This window comes from Chiloscyllium plagiosum, unplaced genomic scaffold (genome assembly GCF_037043375.1).
Source record: "Chiloscyllium plagiosum isolate Xiang-an unplaced genomic scaffold, Cpla_swu_hap1 HiC_scaffold_30, whole genome shotgun sequence".
Taxonomy (NCBI): domain Eukaryota; kingdom Metazoa; phylum Chordata; class Chondrichthyes; order Orectolobiformes; family Hemiscylliidae; genus Chiloscyllium; species Chiloscyllium plagiosum.
Window position 1 is genome coordinate 32,327,947 of NW_028270168.1, and position 16,663 is coordinate 32,344,609.

Here is a 16,663-nt window from a genome sequence, read left to right on the forward strand (position 1 = left end):
AAAATAGAGAGAAAATGAGAAAAAGAGAGACAAAAAGAGAGAGAAAGACAAGAGGAAAAGAGAGAGAAAAATAAGAGAAAAAGACAGAAAAAGAGAGAGAAAAAGAGAGAAAGAGAAAAAGAGACAGAAAGAGAGAAAAAGATAAAAAGAGAGCGAAAAAGACAGAGAAAAAGAGAGGGAGAAGTGAGAGTAAAAGGGAGAAAAAGAGAAAAAAGAGAGAAAAAAGAGTGAAAAAGAGAGAGAAAAAGCGAGAAAATGAGAGAGAAAAGAGATAGAAAAAGGGAGAAAAAAAGAGAGAAAAGAGAGAGAAAAAGAAAGAGAAAAAGAGAGAAAAAAGAGAAAGAAAAAGAGAAAAAGAGAGAAAAAGAGAGAGAAGAAGAGAGAGAGAAAACGAGAGTGAAAAAGAGAGAGAAAAAGAGAGAAAACGAGAGAGAAAAGAGAGAGAAACGAGAGAGAAAATGAGAGAGAAAAAGAGAGAAAAAGAGAGATAGAAAGAGAGAAAAAAGAGGGAAGGAGGAAAAGAGAGAGAAAAGAGAGAGTAAAAGAGGGAGAAAAGGACAAAGGAGAGAGAAAAATGAGAGTGAAAAAGAGAGAAAAAGAGGGAATATAAGAGAGAAAAGAGACAGAAAAAGGGAGAGAAAAAGAGAGAAAAAGGAGGGGAAAGTATAAGAAAAAGAGAGAGAAAAAGAGAAAAGTAGAAAGAAAGAGAGAACAAGAGAGTGAAAAAGAGAGACAAAAACAGAGAAAAAGAGAGAGCAAAAGAGAGAAAACGAGAGTGAAAAAGCAAAAATGAGAGAGAAAAAGATAAAGAAAAGAGAGAGAAAAGGAGAATAATCGAAAAAATAGAGAAAAAGAGAGAAAAAAGAGAGCAAAAGAGAGAGAAGAAGAGAAAAAGAGAGCGAAAAAGAGAGACAACGAGAGAAAAAGAGAGGGAAAAAGAGAGAGAAAGAGAAAGAGAAAAATAGTGAGAAAAGGAGAGAGAAATGGACAGAGAAAAGAGAGAGAAGAAAGAGAGAAAAATAGAGAGCAAAAGAGAGAAAAAGACAGTGAAAAAGTGAAAAAGAGAGAGAAAAAGAGAGAGAAAAAGATAAAAAGAGAGAAAAAAGAGAGAAAAAGAGAGAGAAGAAGAGAGAGAAAATGAGAGTGAAAAAGAGAGAGAAAAAGAGGGAATACGAGAGAGAAAAGAGACAGAAAGAGGGAGAGAAAAAGAGAGAAAAAGAGAGAAAAAGGACGGGAAAGTATAAGAAAAAGAGAGAGAAAAAGAGAAAAAAGAGACAGAAAAAGAGAGAGAACAAGAGAGTGAAAAAGAGAGAAAAACAGAGAAAAAGAGAAAAAAAAGACAGAAAAAGCGAGAGAAAAAGAGAGAGAAAACAAGAAAAAGAGAGAAAATGAGAGCGAAAAAGAGAGAGAAAAATAGAAAGAAGAAGAGAAAACAGAGAGAAAATGAGAAAAAGAGAGAGAAAAAGAGAGAGGAAAAGACAAAAAGAGTGAGAAAAACAGAGAGAAAAAGAGAGAGAAAAAGAGAGAAAAAGAGAGAGAAAAGAGAGAAAGAGAAAAAGAGACAGAAAGAGAGAAAAAGATAAAAAGAGAGAAAAAAGACAGAAAAAGAGAGGGAGAAGTGAGAGAAAAAGGGAGAAAAAGAGAGAAAAAGAGAGAGAAAAAGAGAGGGAAAAGAGAGAGAAAAAGAGAGAAAAAGAGAGAAAAAGAGAACAAAAAGAGAAAAAGAGAGAGAAAAAGAGAAAAACAGAGAGAAAAAGTGAGAGAAAAAGAGATTGAAAAACAGAAAAAGATAGAGAAAAAGAGAAAAAGAGAAAAAAGAGTAAAAGAGATAGAAAAAGAGAGAAAGAGTAAAAGAGAGAGAAAAAGAGAAAAAGTGAGAAAAAGAGATAAAAAGAGGTAAATAGAGAGAAAAGAGTATGAGAGAGAGAAAAAGAGAGAGAAACAGAAAGAAAAATAGAGAATAAGTGAGAGAAAAAGAGAAAAAAGAGAGGGGATAAGAGGGAGAAGAAGAGAGAGAAAAAGAGAAAAAAGGTGAGAGAAAAAGAGTAAACGCGTGAAAAAATGAGAGAGTAAAAGAGAGCGAAAAAGTGAGAATAATTGAAAAAGAGAGAAAGAGAAAAAGAGAGAGAAATAGCAAAAGAGAAAGAGAGAGAGAAAAAGAGAAAAGGAGACAGAAAAAGAGAGAGAAAAAGAGAGAAAAAAGATAAAACGAGAAGAGAGAGGAAAAGAGAGAAAGAGAATATGAGCGAGAAAAAGAGAAAGAGAAAAAAGAGATAAAGAGAGAAAGAGAAAAAGAGAAAAACCGAGAAAGAAAAAAGAAAAAGAGAGAGAAAAAGAGAGAAACAGAAAAAGAGACAGAAAGAGAGAAAAAGATAAAAAGAGAGCGAAAAAGACAGAGAAAAAGAGAGGGAGAAGTAAGAGAAAAAGGGAGAAAAAGAGAGAAAAAGAGAGAGAAAAAGAGAGGAAAAGAGAGAGAAAAAGAGAGAAAAAGAGAACAGAAAGAGAAAAAGAGAGAGAAAAAGAGAAAAACAGAGAGAAAAAGAGAGAGAAAGAGTAAAAGAGAGAGAACAAGAGATAAAAAGAGGTAAATAGAGAGAAAAAGAGTATAAGAGAGAGAAGAAGAGAGAGAAACAGAAAGAAAAATAGAGAAAAAGTGAGAGAAAAAGAGAAAAAGGAGAGGGGATAAGAGGGAGAAGAAGAGAGAGAAAAAGAGAAAAAAGGTGAGAGAAAAAGAGTAAAAGCGAGAAAAAATGAGAGAGAAAAAGAGAGAGAAAAAGTGAGAATAATTGAAAAAGAGATAAAGAGAAAAAGAGAGAGATAGAGCAAAAGAGAAAAAGAGAGAGAAAAAGAGAAAAGGAGACAGAAAAAGAGAGAGAAAAAGAGAGAAAAAGATAAAATGTAGAAAAAGAGAGGGGATATGAGGGAGAAGAAGAGAGAGAAAAAGAGAAAAAAGGTGAGAGAAAAAGAGTAAAAGCGTGAAAAAATGAGAGAGAAAAAGAGAGAGAAAAAGTGAGAATAATTGAAAAAGAGAGAAAGAGAAAAAGAGAGAAAAAGATAAAACGAGAAAAAGAGAGAGAAAAAGAGAAAAGGAGACAGAAAAAGAGAGAGAAAAAGAGAGAAAGAGAATATGATTGAGGAAAAGAGAGAGAAAAGAGAGAGATAAAGAGAGAAAGAGAAAAAGAGAAAAACCAAGAAAGAAAAATGAAAGAGAGAGAAAAAGAGAGAGAAAAAGAGAGAGAAAAAGTGAGAATAATTGAAAAAGAGAGAAAGAGAAAAAGAGAGAGAAAGACCAAAAGAGAGAAAGAGAGAGAAAAAGATAAAAGGAGACAGAAAAAGACAGAGAAAAAGAGAGAAAAAGATAAAACGAGAAAAAGAGAGAGAGAAAGAGAAAAAGAGAGAGAAAAAGAGAGAAAGAGAATATGAGAGAGAAAAAGAGAGAGAAAAAAGAGAGATAAAGAGAGAAAGAGAAAAAGAGAGAGAAAGAAAAAAGAAAAAGAGAGAGAAAAAGAGAGAGAAAAAGAGAGAAAGAGAAAAAGGGAGAGAAAATGAGAGAGAAAAAGAGAGAGAAAAGGAGAGAGAAAAAGAGAGAGAAAAAGAGTGAGAAAAGGAGAGAGAAAAAGAGACAGAAAAAAGAGAGAAAAAAGAGAGAAAAAGAGAGCAAAAGAGAGAAAAAGAGAGTGAAAAAGTAAAAATGAGAGAGAAAATGATAACGAAAAGATAGAGAAAAAGAGAAAAATAGCGAAAAAAGAGAGAAAAACAGAGAAAAAAGAGAGAAAAAGAGAGAGAAGAAGAGAAAAAGAGAGCGAAAAAGAAAGAGAAAGAGAGAAAAAGAGAGAGAAAGAGAAAGAGAGAGAAAAAGAGAGAAAAATAGTGAGAAAAGAGAGCGAAAAGGACAGAGAAAAGAGAGAAGAAAGAGAGAAAAAGAGAGAGCAAAAGAGAGAAAAAGTCAGTGAAAAAGTGAAAAAGAGATAGAAAAAGAGAGAGAAAAAGAGAGAAAAAGAGAGAGAAAAAGAGTAAAAGAGAGAAAAAAGAGAGAAAAAGAGAGAAAAGAAGAGAGAGAGAAAATGAGAGTGAAAAAGAGAGAAAAGAGGGAATACGAGAGAGAAAAGAGACAGAAAAAGGAGAGAAAAAAGAGAGAAAAAGAGAGAGAAAAAGAGAGAAAAAGGAGGGGAAGTATAAGAAAAAGAGAAAGAGAAAGAGAAAAATAGAAAGAAAAAGAGAGAGAACAAGAGAGTGAAAAGGAGAGAGAAAAACAGAGAAAAAGAGAGAGCAAAAGAGAGAAAAGAGAGTGGAAAAGTAAAAATGAGAGAGAAAAAGATAAAGAAAAGAGAGAGAAAAAGAGAAAAATAGTAAAAAAAGAGAGAAAAAAGAGAGAAAAAGAGACAGAAGAAGAGAAAAAGAGAGCAAAAAAGAGAGACAACAAGAGAAAAAGAGAGGGAAAAAGAGAGAGAAAGAGAGAGAAAAAGAGAGAGAAAAATAGTGAGAAAAGGAGAGAGAAAAGGACAGAGAAAAGAGAGAGAAGAAAGAGAGAAAAAGAGAGAGCAAAAGAGAGAAAAAGACAGTGAAAAAGTGAAAAAGAGAGAGAAAGAGAGATAGAAAAAGAGAGAGAAAAAGAGAGAGAAAAAGAGAAAAAGAGAGAAAAAAGAGAGAAAAAGAGAGAGAAGAAGAGAGAGAGAAAATGAGAGTGAAAAAGAGAGAGAAAAAGAGGGAATACGAGAGAGAAAAGAGACAGAAAAAGGGAGAGAAAAAGAGAGAGAAAAAGAGAGAAAAACAGAGAGAAAATGAGAGCGAAAAAGAGAGAAAAAGATGGAGAAAATTAGAAAGAAGAAGAGAAAACAGAGAGAAATTGAGAAAAAGAGAGAAAAAGAGAGAAAAAGAGGAAGGAAAAGGCAAAAAGAGAGAGAAAAATAAGAGAAAAAGAGAGAGAAAAAGAGAGAAAAAGAGAGAGAAAAAGAGAGAAAGAGAAAAAGAGACAGAACGAGAGAAAAAGATAAAAAGAGAGCGAAAAAGACAGAGAAAAAGAGAGGGTGAAGTGAGAGAAAAAGGGAGAAAAAGAGAGAAAAAGAAGGAGAAAAAGAGAGGGAAAAAGAGAGAGAAAGAGAAAGAGAGAGAAAAAGAGAGAGAAAAATAGTGAGAAAAGGAGAGAGAAAAGGACAGAGAAAAGAGAGAGAAGAAAGAGAGAAAAAGAGAGAGCAAAAGAGAGAAAAAGACAGTGAAAAAGTGAAAAAGAGAGAGAAAGAGAGATAGAAAAAGAGAGAGAAAAAGAGAGAGAAAAAGAGAAAAAGAGAGAAAAAAGAGAGAAAAAGAGAGAGAAGAAGAGAGAGAAAATGAGAGTGAAAAAGAGAGAGAAAAAGAGGGAATACGAGAGAGAAAAGAGACAGAAAAAGGGAGAGAAAAAGAGAGAAAAAGAGAGAGAAAAAGAGAGAAAAAGAGAGAGAAAATGAGAGCGAAAAAGAGAGAAAAAGATGGAGAAAATTAGAAAGAAGAAGAGAAAACAGAGAGAAATTGAGAAAAAGAGAGAAAAAGAGAGAAAAAGAGGAAGGAAAAGGCAAAAAGAGAGAGAAAAATAAGAGAAAAAGAGAGAGAAAAAGAGAGAGAAAAAGAGAGAAAGAGAAAAAGAGACAGAACGAGAGAAAAAGATAAAAAGAGAGCGAAAAAGACAGAGAAAAAGAGAGGGTGAAGTGAGAGAAAAAGGGAGAAAAAGAGAGAAAAAGAAGGAGAAAAAGAGAGGGAAAAGAGAGAGAAAAAGAGACAGAAAAAGAGAACAAAAAGAGAAAAACAGAGAGAAAAAGAGAGAGAAAAAGAGATTGAAAAACAGAAAAAGATAGAGAAAAATAGAAAAAGAGAGAAAAAAGAGAAAAAGAGAGAGAAAAAGTGAGAAAGAGTAAAAGAGAGAGAGAAAGAGAAAAAGAGATAAAAAGAGGTAAATAGAGAGAAAAAGAGTATAAGAGAGAGAGAAAAAGAGAGAGAAACAGAAAGAAAAATAGAGAAAAAGTAAGAGAAAAAGAGAAAAAAGAGGGGATAAGGGGGAGAAGAAGAGAGAGAAAAAGAGAAAAAGGTGAGAGAAAAAGAGTAAAAGCGTGAAAAAATGAGAGAGTAAAAGAGAGCGAAAAAGTGAGAATAATTGAAAAAGAGAGAAAGAGAAAAAGAAAGAGAAAGAGCAAAAGGGAAAAAGAGAGAGAAAAAGAGAGAAAAAAGATAAAACGAGAAAAAGAGAGAGAAAAAGAGAAAAAGAGAGAGAAAAAGAGAGAAAGAGAATATGAGAGAGAAAAAGAGAGAGAAAAAAGACATAACGAGAGAAAGAGAAAAAGAGAAAAACCGAGAAAGAAAAATGAAAAAGAGAGCGAAAAAGAAAGAGAAAAAGAAAGAGAAAAATAGAGAGAAAAAGAGAAAAAAAGAGAGAAAATGAGAAAAAGAGAGAAAAAGAGAGAGAAAAAGACAAAAGAGTGAGAAAAAAGAGAGAAAAACAGAGAGAAAAGAGAAAAAGAGAGAAAAAGAGAAAGAAAAAGAGAAAATAGAGAGACAATGAGAAAAAGAGAGAGAAAAAGAGAGAGGAAAAGACAAAAAGAGAGAGAAAAATAAGAGAAAAAGAGAGAGAAAAAGAGAGAAAAAGAGAGAAAGAGAAAAAGAGACAGAAAGAGAGAAAAAGATAAAAAGAGAGCGAAAAAGACAGAGAAAAAGAGAGGGAGAAGTGAGAGAAAAAGGGAGTAAACGAGAGAAAAAGAGAGGGAAAAGAGAGAGAAAAAGAGAAAAACAGAGAGAAAAAGAGGGAGAAAAAGAGATTGAAAAACAGAAAAAGGTAGAGAAAAAGAGAAAAAGCGAGAAAAAGAGAGAGAAGAAGAGAGAAAGAGTAAAAGAGAGAGAAAAAGAGAGAAAAAGAGATAAAAAGAGGTAAATAGAGAGAAAAAGAGTATAAGAGAGAGAGAAAAAGAGAGAGATAAAGAGAGAGAAACAGAAAGAAAAATAGAGAAAAAGTGAGAGAAAAAGAGAAAAATAGAGAGGGGATAAGAGGGAGAAGAAGAGAGAGAAAAAAGAAAAAGGTGAGAGAAAAAGAGTAAAAGCGTGAAAAAATGAGAGAGTAAAAGACAGAGAAAAAGTGAGAATAATTGAAAAGGAGAGAAAGAGAAAAAGAGAGAGAAAGAGCAAAAGAGAAAAAGAGAGAGAAAAAGAGAAACAGAGACAGAAAAAGAGAGAGAAAAAGAGAGAAAAAAGATAAAACGAGAAAAAGAGAGAGAAAAAGAGAAAAAGAGAGAGAAAAAGAGAGAAAGAGAATATGAGAGAGAAAAAGAGAGAGAAAAAAGAGATAAAGAGAGAAAGAGAAAAAGAGAAAAACCGTGAAAGAAAAAAGAAAAAGAGAGAGAAATAGAGAGAGAAAAAGAAAGAGAAAAATAGAGAGAAAAAGAGAAAAAAAAGAGAGAAAATGAGAAAAAGAGAAAAACAGAGAGAAAAAGAGAGAGAAAAAGACAAAAGAGAGAGAAAAAAGAGAGAAAAAGAAAGAGAGAAAAAGAGAGAAAAGGGGAAAGAAAAAGAGAAAATAGAGAGAAAATGAGAAAAAGAGAGACAAAAAGAGAGAAAATGAGAAAAAGAGAAAAACAGAGAGAAAAAGAGAGAGAAAAAGACAAAAGAGAGAAAAAGGGAAAGAAAAAGAGAAAATAGAGAGAAAATGAGAAAAAGAGACAAAAAGAGAGAGAAAAACAAGAGGAAAAGAGAGAGAAAAATAAGAGAAAAAGACAGAAAAAGAGAGAGAAAAAGAGAGAAAGAGAAAAAGAGACAGGAAGAGAAAAAAAGATAAAAAGAGAGCGAAAAAGACAGAGAAAAAGAGAGGGAGAAGTGAGAGTAAAAGGGAGAAAAAGAGAGAGAAAAAGAGAGGGAAAAGAGTGAGAAAAAGAGAGAAAAAGAGAGAAAAAGAGAACAAAAAGGGAAAAAGAGAGAGAAAAAGAGAAAAACAGAGAGAAAAAGAGAGAGAAAAAGAGATTGAAAAACAGAAAAAGATAGAGAAAAAGAGAGAAAAGAGAGAAAAAGAGAGAGAAAAAGAGAGAAAGAGTAAAAGAGTGAGAAAAAGAGATAAAAAGAGGTCAATAGAGAGAACAAGAGTTTAAGAGAGAGAAGAGAGAGAAACAGAAAGAAAAATAGAGAAAAAGTGAGAGAAAAAGAGAAAAAAGAGAGGGGATATGAGGGAGAAGAAGAGAGAGAAAAAGAGAAAAAAGGTGAGCGAAAAAGAGTGAAAGCGTGAAAAAATGAGAGAGAAAAAGAGAGAAAAAGTGAGAATAATTGAAAAAGAGATAAAGAGATAGAGAGAGAGAAAGAGCAAAAGAGAGAAAGAGAGAGAAAAGAGAAAAGGAGACAGAAAAAGAGAGAGAAAAAGAAAAAGAGAGAAAAAGATAAAATGAGAAAAAGAGAGGGGATATGAGGGAGAAGAAGAGAGAGAAAAAGAGAAAAGGAGACAGAAAAAGAGAGAGAAAAAGAGAGAAAGAGAATATGAGAGAGGAAAAAAGAGAGAAAAAGAGAGGAAAAGAGAGAGAAAAAGAGAGAGAAAAAGTGAGAATAATAGAAAGAGAGAGAAAAAGAGAGAAAAAGAGAGAGAAAAAGAGAGAGAAAAAGAGAGAAAAACAGAGAAAAAGAGAGAAAGAGAAAAAGAGACTGAAAGAGAGAAAAAGATAAAAAGACAGCGAGAAAAAGAGAGTGAGAAGAGAGAGAAAAAGAGAGAAAAAGAGAGAGAAAAGAGAGAGAAAAAGAGAGAAAGAGAAAAAGAGAAAGAGAGAAAACAAGATAAAAAGAGTGAGAAAAAGAGAGAGAAAAAGAGAGAAAAAAAGAGAGAAAAAGAGAGTGAAAAAGTGAGAATAATCAGAAGAGGGAGAAAAAGAGAAAAAGAGAGAGAAAAAGAGAGAGAAAAGAGAAAGAGAGAGAGAAAAAGAGAAAAAAGAGAGAAAAAGAGAGTAAAAGAGAAAAAAGAGAGAAAATGAGAAAAAGAGAGAGTAAATGAGAAAATAAGAGAGAAAAAGAGAGAGAAAAAAACAAAAAGAGAGAAAAAAGAGAAAATGAGAGTGAAAAAGAGAGAAATAGAGAGAGAAAAAGAGAGAAAACGGGAGAGAAAAAGTGAGAAAGAGAAAAAGAGAATGAGAGAGAGAACAAGACAAAAAGAGAGAGAAAATGAGAGAGAAAAAGAGACAGAAAAAGAGAACAAAAAGAGAAAAACAGAGAGAAAAAGAGAGAGAAAAAGAGATTGAAAAACAGAAAAAGATAGAGAAAAATAGAAAAAGAGAGAAAAAAGAGAAAAAGAGAGAGAAAAAGTGAGAAAGAGTAAAAGAGAGAGAGAAAGAGAAAAAGAGATAAAAAGAGGTAAATAGAGAGAAAAAGAGTATAAGAGAGAGAGAAAAAGAGAGAGAAACAGAAAGAAAAATAGAGAAAAAGTAAGAGAAAAAGAGAAAAAAGAGGGGATAAGGGGGAGAAGAAGAGAGAGAAAAAGAGAAAAAGGTGAGAGAAAAAGAGTAAAAGCGTGAAAAAATGAGAGAGTAAAAGAGAGCGAAAAAGTGAGAATAATTGAAAAAGAGAGAAAGAGAAAAAGAAAGAGAAAGAGCAAAAGGGAAAAAGAGAGAGAAAAAGAGAGAAAAAAGATAAAACGAGAAAAAGAGAGAGAAAAAGAGAAAAAGAGAGAGAAAAAGAGAGAAAGAGAATATGAGAGAGAAAAAGAGAGAGAAAAAAGACATAACGAGAGAAAGAGAAAAAGAGAAAAACCGAGAAAGAAAAATGAAAAAGAGAGCGAAAAAGAAAGAGAAAAAGAAAGAGAAAAATAGAGAGAAAAAGAGAAAAAAAGAGAGAAAATGAGAAAAAGAGAGAAAAAGAGAGAGAAAAAGACAAAAGAGTGAGAAAAAAGAGAGAAAAACAGAGAGAAAAGAGAAAAAGAGAGAAAAAGAGAAAGAAAAAGAGAAAATAGAGAGACAATGAGAAAAAGAGAGAGAAAAAGAGAGAGGAAAAGACAAAAAGAGAGAGAAAAATAAGAGAAAAAGAGAGAGAAAAAGAGAGAAAAAGAGAGAAAGAGAAAAAGAGACAGAAAGAGAGAAAAAGATAAAAAGAGAGCGAAAAAGACAGAGAAAAAGAGAGGGAGAAGTGAGAGAAAAAGGGAGTAAACGAGAGAAAAAGAGAGGGAAAAGAGAGAGAAAAAGAGAAAAACAGAGAGAAAAAGAGGGAGAAAAAGAGATTGAAAAACAGAAAAAGGTAGAGAAAAAGAGAAAAAGCGAGAAAAAGAGAGAGAAGAAGAGAGAAAGAGTAAAAGAGAGAGAAAAAGAGAGAAAAAGAGATAAAAAGAGGTAAATAGAGAGAAAAAGAGTATAAGAGAGAGAGAAAAAGAGAGAGATAAAGAGAGAGAAACAGAAAGAAAAATAGAGAAAAAGTGAGAGAAAAAGAGAAAAATAGAGAGGGGATAAGAGGGAGAAGAAGAGAGAGAAAAAAGAAAAAGGTGAGAGAAAAAGAGTAAAAGCGTGAAAAAATGAGAGAGTAAAAGACAGAGAAAAAGTGAGAATAATTGAAAAGGAGAGAAAGAGAAAAAGAGAGAGAAAGAGCAAAAGAGAAAAAGAGAGAGAAAAAGAGAAACAGAGACAGAAAAAGAGAGAGAAAAAGAGAGAAAAAAGATAAAACGAGAAAAAGAGAGAGAAAAAGAGAAAAAGAGAGAGAAAAAGAGAGAAAGAGAATATGAGAGAGAAAAAGAGAGAGAAAAAAGAGATAAAGAGAGAAAGAGAAAAAGAGAAAAACCGTGAAAGAAAAAAGAAAAAGAGAGAGAAATAGAGAGAAAAAGAAAGAGAAAAATAGAGAGAAAAAGAGAAAAAAAGAGAGAAAATGAGAAAAAGAGAAAAACAGAGAGAAAAAGAGAGAGAAAAAGACAAAAGAGAGAGAAAAAAGAGAGAAAAAGAAAGAGAGAAAAAGAGAGAAAAGGGGAAAGAAAAAGAGAAAATAGAGAGAAAATGAGAAAAAGAGAGACAAAAAGAGAGAAAATGAGAAAAAGAGAAAAACAGAGAGAAAAAGAGAGAGAAAAAGACAAAAGAGAGAAAAAGGGAAAGAAAAAGAGAAAATAGAGAGAAAATGAGAAAAAGAGACAAAAAGAGAGAGAAAAACAAGAGGAAAAGAGAGAGAAAAATAAGAGAAAAAGACAGAAAAAGAGAGAGAAAAAGAGAGAAAGAGAAAAAGAGACAGGAAGAGAAAAAAAGATAAAAAGAGAGCGAAAAAGACAGAGAAAAAGAGAGGGAGAAGTGAGAGTAAAAGGGAGAAAAAGAGAGAGAAAAAGAGAGGGAAAAGAGTGAGAAAAAGAGAGAAAAAGAGAGAAAAAGAGAACAAAAAGGGAAAAAGAGAGAGAAAAAGAGAAAAACAGAGAGAAAAAGAGAGAGAAAAAGAGATTGAAAAACAGAAAAAGATAGAGAAAAAGAGAGAAAAAAGAGAAAAAGAGAGAGAAAAAGAGAGAAAGAGTAAAAGAGTGAGAAAAAGAGATAAAAAGAGGTCAATAGAGAGAACAAGAGTTTAAGAGAGAGAAGAGAGAGAAACAGAAAGAAAAATAGAGAAAAAGTGAGAGAAAAAGAGAAAAAAGAGAGGGGATATGAGGGAGAAGAAGAGAGAGAAAAAGAGAAAAAAGGTGAGCGAAAAAGAGTGAAAGCGTGAAAAAATGAGAGAGAAAAAGAGAGAAAAAGTGAGAATAATTGAAAAAGAGATAAAGAGATAGAGAGAGAGAAAGAGCAAAAGAGAGAAAGAGAGAGAAAAGAGAAAAGGAGACAGAAAAAGAGAGAGAAAAAGAAAAAGAGAGAAAAAGATAAAATGAGAAAAAGAGAGGGGATATGAGGGAGAAGAAGAGAGAGAAAAAGAGAAAAGGAGACAGAAAAAGAGAGAGAAAAAGAGAGAAAGAGAATATGAGAGAGGAAAAAAGAGAGAAAAAGAGAGGAAAAGAGAGAGAAAAAGAGAGAGAAAAAGTGAGAATAATAGAAAGAGAGAGAAAAAGAGAGAAAAAGAGAGAGAAAAAGAGAGAGAAAAAGAGAGAAAAACAGAGAAAAAGAGAGAAAGAGAAAAAGAGACTGAAAGAGAGAAAAAGATAAAAAGACAGCGAGAAAAAGAGAGTGAGAAGAGAGAGAAAAAGAGAGAAAAAGAGAGAGAAAAGAGAGAGAAAAAGAGAGAAAGAGAAAAAGAGAAAGAGAGAAAACAAGATAAAAAGAGTGAGAAAAAGAGAGAGAAAAAGAGAGAAAAAAAGAGAGAAAAAGAGAGTGAAAAAGTGAGAATAATCAGAAGAGGGAGAAAAAGAGAAAAAGAGAGAGAAAAAGAGAGAGAAAAGAGAAAGAGAGAGAGAAAAAGAGAAAAAAGAGAGAAAAAGAGAGTAAAAGAGAAAAAAGAGAGAAAATGAGAAAAAGAGAGAGTAAATGAGAAAATAAGAGAGAAAAAGAGAGAGAAAAAAACAAAAAGAGAGAAAAAAGAGAAAATGAGAGTGAAAAAGAGAGAAATAGAGAGAGAAAAAGAGAGAAAACGGGAGAGAAAAAGTGAGAAAGAGAAAAAGAGAATGAGAGAGAGAACAAGACAAAAAGAGAGTGAAAATGAGAGAGAAAAATGAGAGAAAAAGAGACAAAGAGAAAAAGAGAAAAAGCGAGAAAGAAAAAAGTAAAAGAGAGAGAAAAGAGAGAGAAAAAGAGAGGGAAAAGAGAGAGAAAAGGAGAGAGAAAAAGAGAGAGAAAAAAGAAGGAATAGAGAGAGAAAAAGAGAGAGAAAAAGAGAAAAAAGAGAGAAAATGAGAAAAAGAGAGAGAAATAATGAGAAAAAGAGAGAAAGAGAGAGAGAAAAAGACAAAAGAGAGAGAAAAACAAAGAGAAAGAGAGAGAGAAAAGACAGGAAAAGAGAAAAAAGAGAGTAAAAGAGAAAAAGAGAGAGAACAAGATAAAAAGAGAGAGAAAAAGAGAGAGAAAAAGAGAGGGAAAAGAGAGAGAAAAAGAGAGAGAAAAAGTGAGAATAATAGAAAGAGAGAGAAAAAGAGAAAAAGTGAGAGAAAGAGAAGAAGAGAGATGAAGAGAAAAAAACAGAGAAAAATAGAAATAGAGAGAAAAAGAGAGCGAAAAAGGCAGAGAGCAAATGAGAATAAAAAACTGAGAGAAAAGAGAGAAAACGAGAAAGAAAAGAGAGAGAAATAGGGAGAGAAAAGAGAGAAAAATAGAGAGAAAAAGAGATAAAAAGTGAGAGAAAAATGGGAGAAAAGGAGGCAGAAAAGAGAGAGAAAAAGAGAGAGAAAGAGAAAAAGGGAGAGAAAAAGAGAGAGAAATAGAGTGAGAAAAGGAGAGAGAAAAAGAGAGAGAATAAGAGTGAGAAAAGGAGAGAGAAAAGAGACAGAAAAGAGAGAGAAAAAAGAGAGAAAAAGAGAGAGCAAAAGAGAGAAAAAGAGAGTGAAAAAGTAAAAATGAGAGAGAAAAAGATAAAGAAAAGATAGAGAAAAAGAGAAAAATAGAGAAAAAGAGAGAAAAAGAGAGAAAAAGAGAGAGAAGAGAAAAAGAGAGCGAAAACGAGAGACAAAGAGAGAAAGAGAGAGGGAAAAAGAGAGAGAAAGAGAAAGAGAGAGAGAAAAATAGTGAGAAAAGGAGAGAGAAAAGGACAGAGAAAAGAGAGAGAAGAAAGAGAGAAAAAGAGAGAGCAAAAGAGAGAAAAAGTCAGTGAAAAAGTGAAAAAGAGAGAGAAAAAGAGAGATAGAAAAGAGAGAGAAGAAGAGAGAGAGAGAAAATGAGAGTGAAAAAGAGAGAATAAGAGGGAATACAAGAGAGAAAAGAGACAGAAAAAGGGAGAGAAAAAGAGAGAAAAAGGAGGGGAAAGTATAAGAAAAAGAGAGAGAAAAAGAGAAAAATAGAAAGAAAAAGAGAGAGAACAAAAGAGTGAAAAAGAGAGACAAAAACAGAGAAAAAGAGAGAGCAAAAGAGAGAAAACGAGAGTGAAAAAGCAAAAATGAGAGAGAAAAAGATAACGAAAAGAGAGAGAAAAAGAGAAAAATAGAAAAAATAGAGAAAAAGAGAGAAAAAAGAGAGCAAAAGAGAGAGAAGAAGAGAAAAAGAGAGCGAAAAGAGAGACAACGAGAGAAAAAGAGAGGGAAAAAGAGAGAGAAAGAGAAAGAGAAAAATAGTGAGAAAAGGAGAGAGAAATGGACAGAGAAAAGAGAGACAAGAAAGAGAGAAAAATAGAGAGCAAAAGAGAGAAAAAGACAGTGAAAAAGTGAAAAAGAGAGAGAAAAAGAGAGAGAAAAAGATAAAAAGAGAGAAAATGAGAAAAAGAGAGAGAAATAATGAGAAAAAGAGAGAAAGAGAGAGAGAAAAAGACAAAAGAGAGAGAAAAACAAAGAGAAAGAGAGAGAGAAAAGACAGGAAAAGAGAAAAAAGAGAGTAAAAGAGAAAAAGAGAGAGAACAAGATAAAAAGAGAGAGAAAAAGAGAGAGAAAAAGAGAGGGAAAAGAGAGAGAAAAAGAGAGAGAAAAAGTGAGAATAATAGAAAGAGAGAGAAAAAGAGAAAAAGTGAGAGAAAGAGAAGAAGAGAGATGAAGAGAAAAAAACAGAGAAAAATAGAAATAGAGAGAAAAAGAGAGCGAAAAAGGCAGAGAGCAAATGAGAATAAAAAACTGAGAGAAATGAGAGAAAACGAGAAAGAAAAGAGAGAGAAATAGGGAGAGAAAAGAGAGAAAAATAGAGAGAAAAAGAGATAAAAAGTGAGAGAAAAATGGGAGAAAAGGAGGCAGAAAAGAGAGAGAAAAAGAGAGAGAAAGAGAAAAAGGGAGAGAAAAAGAGAGAGAAATAGAGTGAGAAAAGGAGAGAGAAAAAGAGAGAGAATAAGAGTGAGAAAAGGAGAGAGAAAAGAGACAGAAAAGAGAGAGAAAAAAGAGAGAAAAAGAGAGAGCAAAAGAGAGAAAAAGAGAGTGAAAAAGTAAAAATGAGAGAGAAAAAGATAAAGAAAAGATAGAGAAAAAGAGAAAAATAGAGAAAAAGAGAGAAAAAGAGAGAGAAGAGAAAAAGAGAGCGAAAACGAGAGACAAAGAGAGAAAGAGAGAGGGAAAAAGAGAGAGAAAGAGAAAGAGAGAGAAAGAGAGAGAGAAAAATAGTGAGAAAAGGAGAGAGAAAAGGACAGAGAAAAGAGAGAGAAGAAAGAGAGAAAAAGAGAGAGCAAAAGAGAGAAAAAGTCAGTGAAAAAGTGAAAAAGAGAGAGAAAAAGAGAGATAGAAAAGAGAGAGAAGAAGAGAGAGAGAGAAAATGAGAGTGAAAAAGAGAGAATAAGAGGGAATACAAGAGAGAAAAGAGACAGAAAAAGGGAGAGAAAAAGAGAGAAAAAGGAGGGGAAAGTATAAGAAAAAGAGAGAGAAAAAGAGAAAAATAGAAAGAAAAAGAGAGAGAACAAAAGAGTGAAAAAGAGAGACAAAAACAGAGAAAAAGAGAGAGCAAAAGAGAGAAAACGAGAGTGAAAAAGCAAAAATGAGAGAGAAAAAGATAACGAAAAGAGAGAGAAAAAGAGAAAAATAGAAAAAATAGAGAAAAAGAGAGAAAAAAGAGAGCAAAAGAGAGAGAAGAAGAGAAAAAGAGAGCGAAAAGAGAGACAACGAGAGAAAAAGAGAGGGAAAAAAAGAGAGAAAGAGAAAGAGAAAAATAGTGAGAAAAGGAGAGAGAAATGGACAGAGAAAAGAGAGACAAGAAAGAGAGAAAAATAGAGAGCAAAAGAGAGAAAAAGACAGTGAAAAAGTGAAAAAGAGAGAGAAAAAGATAAAAAGAGAGAAAAAAGAGAGAAAAAGAGAGAGAAGAAGAGAGAGAAAATGAGAGTGATAAAGAGAGAGAAAAAGAGGGAATACGAGAGAGAAAAGAGACAGAAGAGGGAGAGAAAAAGAGAGAAAAAGAGAGAAAAAGGACGGGAAAGTATAAGAAAATGAGAGAGAAGAAGAGAAAAAAGAGACAGAAAAAGAGAGAGAACAAGAGAGTGAAAAAGAGAGAAAAACAGAGAAAAAGAGAAAAAAGAGACAGAAAAAGCGAGAGAAAAAGAGAGAAAAAGAGAGAGAAAACAAGAAAAAGAGAGAAAATGAGAGCGAAAAAGAGAGAAAAAGAGAGAGAAAAATAGAAAGAAGAAGAGAAAACAGAGAGAAAATGAGAAAAAGAGAGAGAAAAAGAGAGAAAAAGAGAGAGAAAAATAAGAGAAAAAGAGGTAGAAAAAGAGAGAAAAAGAGAGACAAAAAGAGAGAAAGAGAAAAAGAGACAGAAAGAGAGAAAAAGATAAAAAGAGAGAAAAAAGACAGAGAAAAAGAGAGGGAGAAGTGAGAGAAAAAGGGAGAAAAAGAGAGAAAAAGAGAGAGAAGAAGAGAAAAAGAGAGAGAAAAAGAGAGAAAGAGAAAAAGTGAGAGAAAGAGAGATAAAAAGAGATAAAAAGAGGTAAATAGAGAGAAAAAGAGTATAAGAGAAGAAAAAGAGAGAGAAACAGAAAGAACAATAGAGAAAAAGTGAGAGAAAAAGAGAAAAAAGAGAGGGGATATGAGGGAGAAGAAGAGAGAAAAAAGAGAAAAAAGGTGAGAGAAAAAGAGTAAAAGCGTGAAAAAATGAGAGAGAAAAAGAGAGAGAGAAAGTGAGAATAATTGAAAAAGAGAAAAAGAGAGAAAAAGATAAAACGAGAAAAAGAGAGAGAAAAAGAGAAAACG